Source organism: Ictalurus furcatus, chromosome 19 (genome assembly GCF_023375685.1).
Source record: "Ictalurus furcatus strain D&B chromosome 19, Billie_1.0, whole genome shotgun sequence".
Classification (NCBI taxonomy): Eukaryota; Metazoa; Chordata; class Actinopteri; order Siluriformes; family Ictaluridae; genus Ictalurus; species Ictalurus furcatus.
Window position 1 is genome coordinate 6543927 of NC_071273.1, and position 6216 is coordinate 6550142.

Genomic DNA, 6216 nt, shown 5'->3' on the forward strand with positions numbered 1-6216 from the left:
AGGTGCAATGGCTAAGCAGGATAAACATGCTGGAAAAATATTATGAACCCATTAATACTTAGAAATATTTTAGGGAAATGAGAGGGAGATATGTAGATTATCTGATGTTCATGGTGTACATCACAAACTATGTGTCAGAGTTCAATTTCACAGTACACTTAAACCAGATCCTTGTTTTATTCCTTTCTTATGTGAAGTAATTCAAAGCAAAGTTAAACCTGTGGTAAATGCAACTTGAAATGAACAATGTACAGTATTTTCCTACTGGAAAATAATGGAATCACAATCCTGCAGAAGATGGGACAACATAATATACAAGGGACTTTTCCCATTTAAAAGAGGCATAACAGTACCATTAAACATAAATGCAGTTGCTGTGCCAGAGTACATTCTAGAAGTCAATAAACTTCAAACTAACTGTTAGCTAAAGGTCAGACACAGCAATATGTATCTGCTGGAATTCTGCTGTAACCACATATCACTTATCACAAATATCTGTTACTTGCAAAAACATTCTTCGAGACAAAAAGAAATTAACTTGGACTTGGAGAGTTGCATGTTGAAACAATGTCATTGCCCCCAGACATTCCACAGCTGGTGAAGACCAAACATTCTCAACCCTTGCATTGAAATTGAGATGAAGTGAGTTTAAGATCAAATTTCCATTGATCTTTTGTACTACCAGCATAGCACATATTTATTAGGCTTGTATTAATTGGCCATGTTAGTCCAATGTAGTGTGTGGCCCACACTCAGTTACAAAATATGAACCTGGCCTTCAATGACAAAACGTTCCCCTTCTTTGGTTAAAGAATTGCATTGTCCATGCATTCAGCAAACATGGCCTCAAACAATGGAGACAGTGAATGTATCAGCGAATTTCTTATAAAATTCTGTAGAAAAAAACCCACTGGGCCTAGAGATTTCCTATTTTGAGTGCATTTTCTAGCAAAGCTTATTTCCTCTGCAGAGATAGAATTATCTGCAACTCTCCTGGAAACCTTGTCAGTGGTAGATATGTACATGCTGCTAAAATACTTCATCAAACTTCAGTCCATCACTAAACTGTCTATTAATATTCAATTGGCTTGATAGTAAAACCGGAGTCAATATCTGGTCAATCACATGGGTAGCAAAATCATGTCTCAGCTGGTGTGCAAGTGCCTTACTGCCTTATCTCCATATTCATAAAAATATATGTATCAAAGCTTTGCTCACATTGACCCAAATCAAAGTCAGTCATCATTTTTATATAGTGAGGGGAAATAACGTACTGTGTAGGAGCCATAACATACAGTGTATCACAATCATACTGTAGATTAGCTTGGACAGATCCAGGAACCTGGCCTTTCCTGATTTATATGTAGGGAGGCATCAAAGTATCGTATTAAAAAAAAAAAAAAAATAGGGATCTAAAGCAATTACACTATTTATATCTGTATCTGTAGCCATTTAGTGCTCCAAATATTTACATATCTACTATCTATGTATTCAGACTTACTTAACTCAAAGCAGTGTCAGCATGGTCTGTGAATTCTGGCTCTAACAGTTCCTCAACCTCACCTACATCACTCAAGTTCATAATTAATTAGTAATGAATGCAGGACTATTACTTTTATTTGTACATATCTGCAATATTTTTTAACTTATTTAGTTGGTACTATTTCCCAAAAAAAGAATCTAGTAAGTCTAGCTAATACCACAACCCTGACCAGGTTGCATCACACAGAGCCACAAGTTCATGTTAAGGTCTTTGTCTTGTCTGACTGCTTGTTCATACCTGCATGAAAGTACAGGCCACAGGATCACAATTCCAGTGCACATCTGAACCTTTATGGCAAGCTTTCTAAGAAAAATAAATAGTGCATCTCCTAAACATATCTGTATTTGTATCTGATTTGGTTCCAGGGTGACCAAACCTACAGTGTCCTCCACTAATATTGGCACCCATGGTGAATATGAGCAAAGACAGCTGTGAAAATTTGTCTTCATTGTTTAACCTTTTGATCTTTTATTGAAAAAAATTCACAAAAAATATTCTACTCTAATGTAAATCAAACAATTGCAAACAAAACACAGATTTAACAAAAACAAGAAATGGGTGTGTAACAATTATTGGCACCCTTTCAATCAATACTTGATTGACTTAGACCATTCCTCCATACAGAATCTCTCCAGATCCTTCAAATTGTGAGGTCCTAGCTGGTGGACTCTCGTCTTCAGTTCACCCCCCAGGTTTTCTATGGGTTTCAAGTCTGGGATGGCCATGGCAGGACCTTGATTTTGTGGTCAGTAAACCATTTTTGTGTTGATTTTGATGTATGCTTTGGATCATTGAGTCCATGATACCATGTATACTAACAAAATGTTCAGGTCCTCTGGCAGAAAAACAGCCCCAAAACATAAAGAGCCACCACTGTCATGAAATGGAGGCTGAGACGGAAGCAAGTGCAGGTATGGCAGTTTAATCAAACTCAGTCCAAGGATTCGGCAGAAATCAATAGTCAAAGACATGCAGAGGTCAGGCAATCAGGCAAACAGGCAAAACTAGGCAGGGCAGAGGATCGAGGTCAAAAGGGTAAACAAAGGTCAAAGATCAGATAAGCAAACATGAAATAAGGCTTGGACATATGACAGAGACTAAGTAGCTAAACATAATACTTCACAAAGTCCTGGTGTTGATCAGTAAACAAAGTTCTCTGGGAGACATGAAAGAAATAGTAGTTATTGATTAGCTAATAGTGAACTACCACATACAGTATCTCACAAAAGTGAGTACACCCCTCATATTTTTGTAAATATTTGATTATATCTTTTTATGTGACAACACTGAAGAAATGACACTTTGCTACAATGTAAAGTAGTGAGTGTACAGCTTGTGTAACAGTGTAAATTTCCTGTTCCCTCAAAATAATTCAACACACAGCCATTAATGTCTAAACCGCAGGCAACAAAAGTCAATACACCCCTAAGTGAAAATGTCCAAATTGGGCCCAAAGTGTCAATATTTTGTGTGGCCACCATTATGTTCCAGCACTGCCTTAACCCTCTTGGGCATGGAGTTCACCAGAGCTTCACAGGTTGCCATTGGAGTCCTCTTCCACTCCTCCATGACGACATCACTGAGCTGGTGGATGTTAGAGACTTTGTGCTCCTCCACCTTCCATTTGAGGATGCCCCACAGATACTCAATAGGGTTTAGTCCATCACCTTCACCCTCAGCTTCTTTAGCAAGGCAGTGGTCGTCTTGGAGGTGTGTTTGGAGTCGTTATCATGCTGGAATACTGCCCTGCGGCCCAGTCTCCTAAGGGAGGGGATCATGCTCTGCTTCAGTATGTCACAGTACATGTTGGCATTCGTGGTTCCCTCAATGAACTGTAACTCCCCAGTGCCGGCAGCACTCATGCAGCCCCAGACCATGACACTCCCACTACCATGCTTGACTGTAGGCAAGATACACTTGTCTTTGTACTCCTCACCTGGTTGCTGCCAAACACACTTGACACCATCTGAACCAAATAAGTTTATCTTGGTTCCAGTAATCCATGTCAGTCTGCTTGTCTTCAGCAAACTGTTTGCCGGCTTTCTTGTGCATCATCTTTAGAAGAGGCTTCCTTCTGGGATGGCAGCCATGCAGACCAATTTGATGCAGTGTGCGGCGTATGGTCTGAGCACTGAAAGGCTGTATCCCCACCCTTTCAACATCTGCAGCAATGCTGGCAGAACTCATATGTCTATTCATTGAGGGAACCATGAATGCCAACATGTAACATACTGAAGCAGAGCATGATCAGTATGCAGTATTCCAGCATGATAACAACGCCAAACATACCTCCAAGACAACCACTGCCTTGCTAAAGAAGCTGAGGGTGAAGGTGATGGACTGACCAAGCATGTCTCCAGACCTAAACCGTATTGAGCATCTGTGGGGCATCCTCAAACGGAAGGTGGAGGAATACAAGGTCTCTAACATCCACCATATCCGTGATGTCGTCATGGAGGAGTGGAAGAGGACTCCAGTGGCAACCTGTGAAGCTCTGGTGAACTCCATGCCCAAGAGGGTTAAGGCAGTGCTGGAACATAATGGTGGCCACACAAAATATTGACACTTTGGGCCCAATTTGGACATTTTCACTTAGGGGTGTACTCACTTTTGTTGCCAGTGGTTTAGACATTAATGACTGTGTGTTGAGTTATTTTGAGGGTACAGCAAATTTACACTGTTAAACAAGCTGTACACTCACTACTTTATATTGTAGCAAAGTGCCATTTCTTCAGTGTTGTCACATGAAAAGATATAATCAAATATTTACAAAAATGTGAGGGGTGTACTCACTTTTGTGAGATACTGTACATCTGTGTGCAATTACTTTAATTTGTTAATCAGAGTTTCTAGTTAGTTAATTGTAGTTACTAGAAAGTTAAAATTGCATTATTCATTTCTTCCTGTGTAGTTCATCATTAATGACAGATCCAAATTCTAAAGTGTTACCGGTATGATGTTATAAAACACATTTCTAATGCAGGCACAGGTCATAACACAGGGTAATCCACAGGGTTAGAATAAGCCAAACAGTATTTCCAGAGAATAGTTGAGAAACTACAGCAAGGTTCAAGGAACATTATACACATATCAGAGGCTCAGAACGTATTTAATACAGATACTGGCAAGCACTCACAGAGAGAGAGAGAGAGAGAGAGAGAGAGAGAGAGAGAGAGAAAGCAAGTCTCATACTTTATCCAAAAATGGGCATTCTTCTTAATCCGTGCTCAACTTCTTTTATTTCACTGAAGTTTGGTGTATAATTTGACATCACATCATAAATCCAGCTAGTTCAATGTTGTCATTAATCAAACTGTGTACAATCAACCACATTTGGAGTTATTATTTTTCTCTAGTATTTTAGCTTTTATTAGTTTATGGTCAATTTTTTCTGCACAGGCAAAATAAATATATCTGTCTATTTTCCATACATCATAAGTCAGTAGCTTGCAGATAACATACAGTGGTCTTCATGCGTTAAACTCCTTGAAAACATCTATGCTTTTGTGCATTTTTGAAAGTTGTTCAGAAATATGTTCATCAGACCAAATTTCAATGAGGCATTTTACCTCATCATTGGTCCAAGTTAAACCATATTTTCTGTTGTGAGCTATTACCAAAACAAAAGTTTTTTATGCAACACAGTTCCCAGCATGATAGTGCTATACAGCTTGGTTTGTTGGCCCATCAGGTTGAACTGCTCTCTCACCACAAGCGATCCACTCCAGAGTTCGTTTGCAATCCGGCTAAGACCACCTTGAGCAGATTGTCTCAGTCCAATTGTTTTGGTGCGGATCCGGCACAATTGCCATGTTCATATATGTCTAAACAAACCGAACCAAGGGAGAAAACGCACCAGGTTCCAAAACAATGCTCCAAACGGGCCAGGTATGAAAACGCTCTCAGAATGTCAATCATTGGGGTTACAGTTGAAAGTATGTCTTGTGAGATAAAACCATTGGCCATTAACACAATCAGCATGTTGGGAGAAAAATAAGAAAATGATACCCTAATATAAATTTGGTGGTCCATATGCACAAACAAAGAGTGTACTGTCCGTCTGTCTGTCTGCCTGTCAGCCACTCTGTGTGTGTGTGTGTTAAATGGGGGAACTGCAGAATACTCCATCATCAGCTACAAATTTCTGTTCCAAGAAGCCAAAAATGCTACCTCTTCTGCCAAATTAAACAGTTCAACATCAAACCAAGTGCTTAAGTTTGCTGATTTCCTGTGAACCCATGGACCATGAAACAGTACATATCTCCCTGTCTACCTCTTGCGCTCTGTGTAGATGGTAAACAGTGACCCTGGCCCTAGAGTGCAGATCTGTATTGTGTCAGATCCCACTGTTAGATGTGGAGTAATTAATGTGTTTGCTCAGGAAGTGAGCTAAGCTGTTGGGGGAGAGGTTTCACTGCATGGATTCAGTCCATCATAAGTGTGTGATGTCCTCCCACTTTCAGTTTTATAAATTTAGCATATGGTGTATGTCAGCCTCCTAGCATACTGTATATATGTATAACCTATAGTTGCTTCACAGAATAGAATGGAATAGAAACCCATCAATGTTCAAGATAGATAGAGAGAGAGATAGACAGACAGACATACAGACATACAGACAGACAGACAGACAGATAGATAGATAGACACAGACAGACATACAGATAGATAGA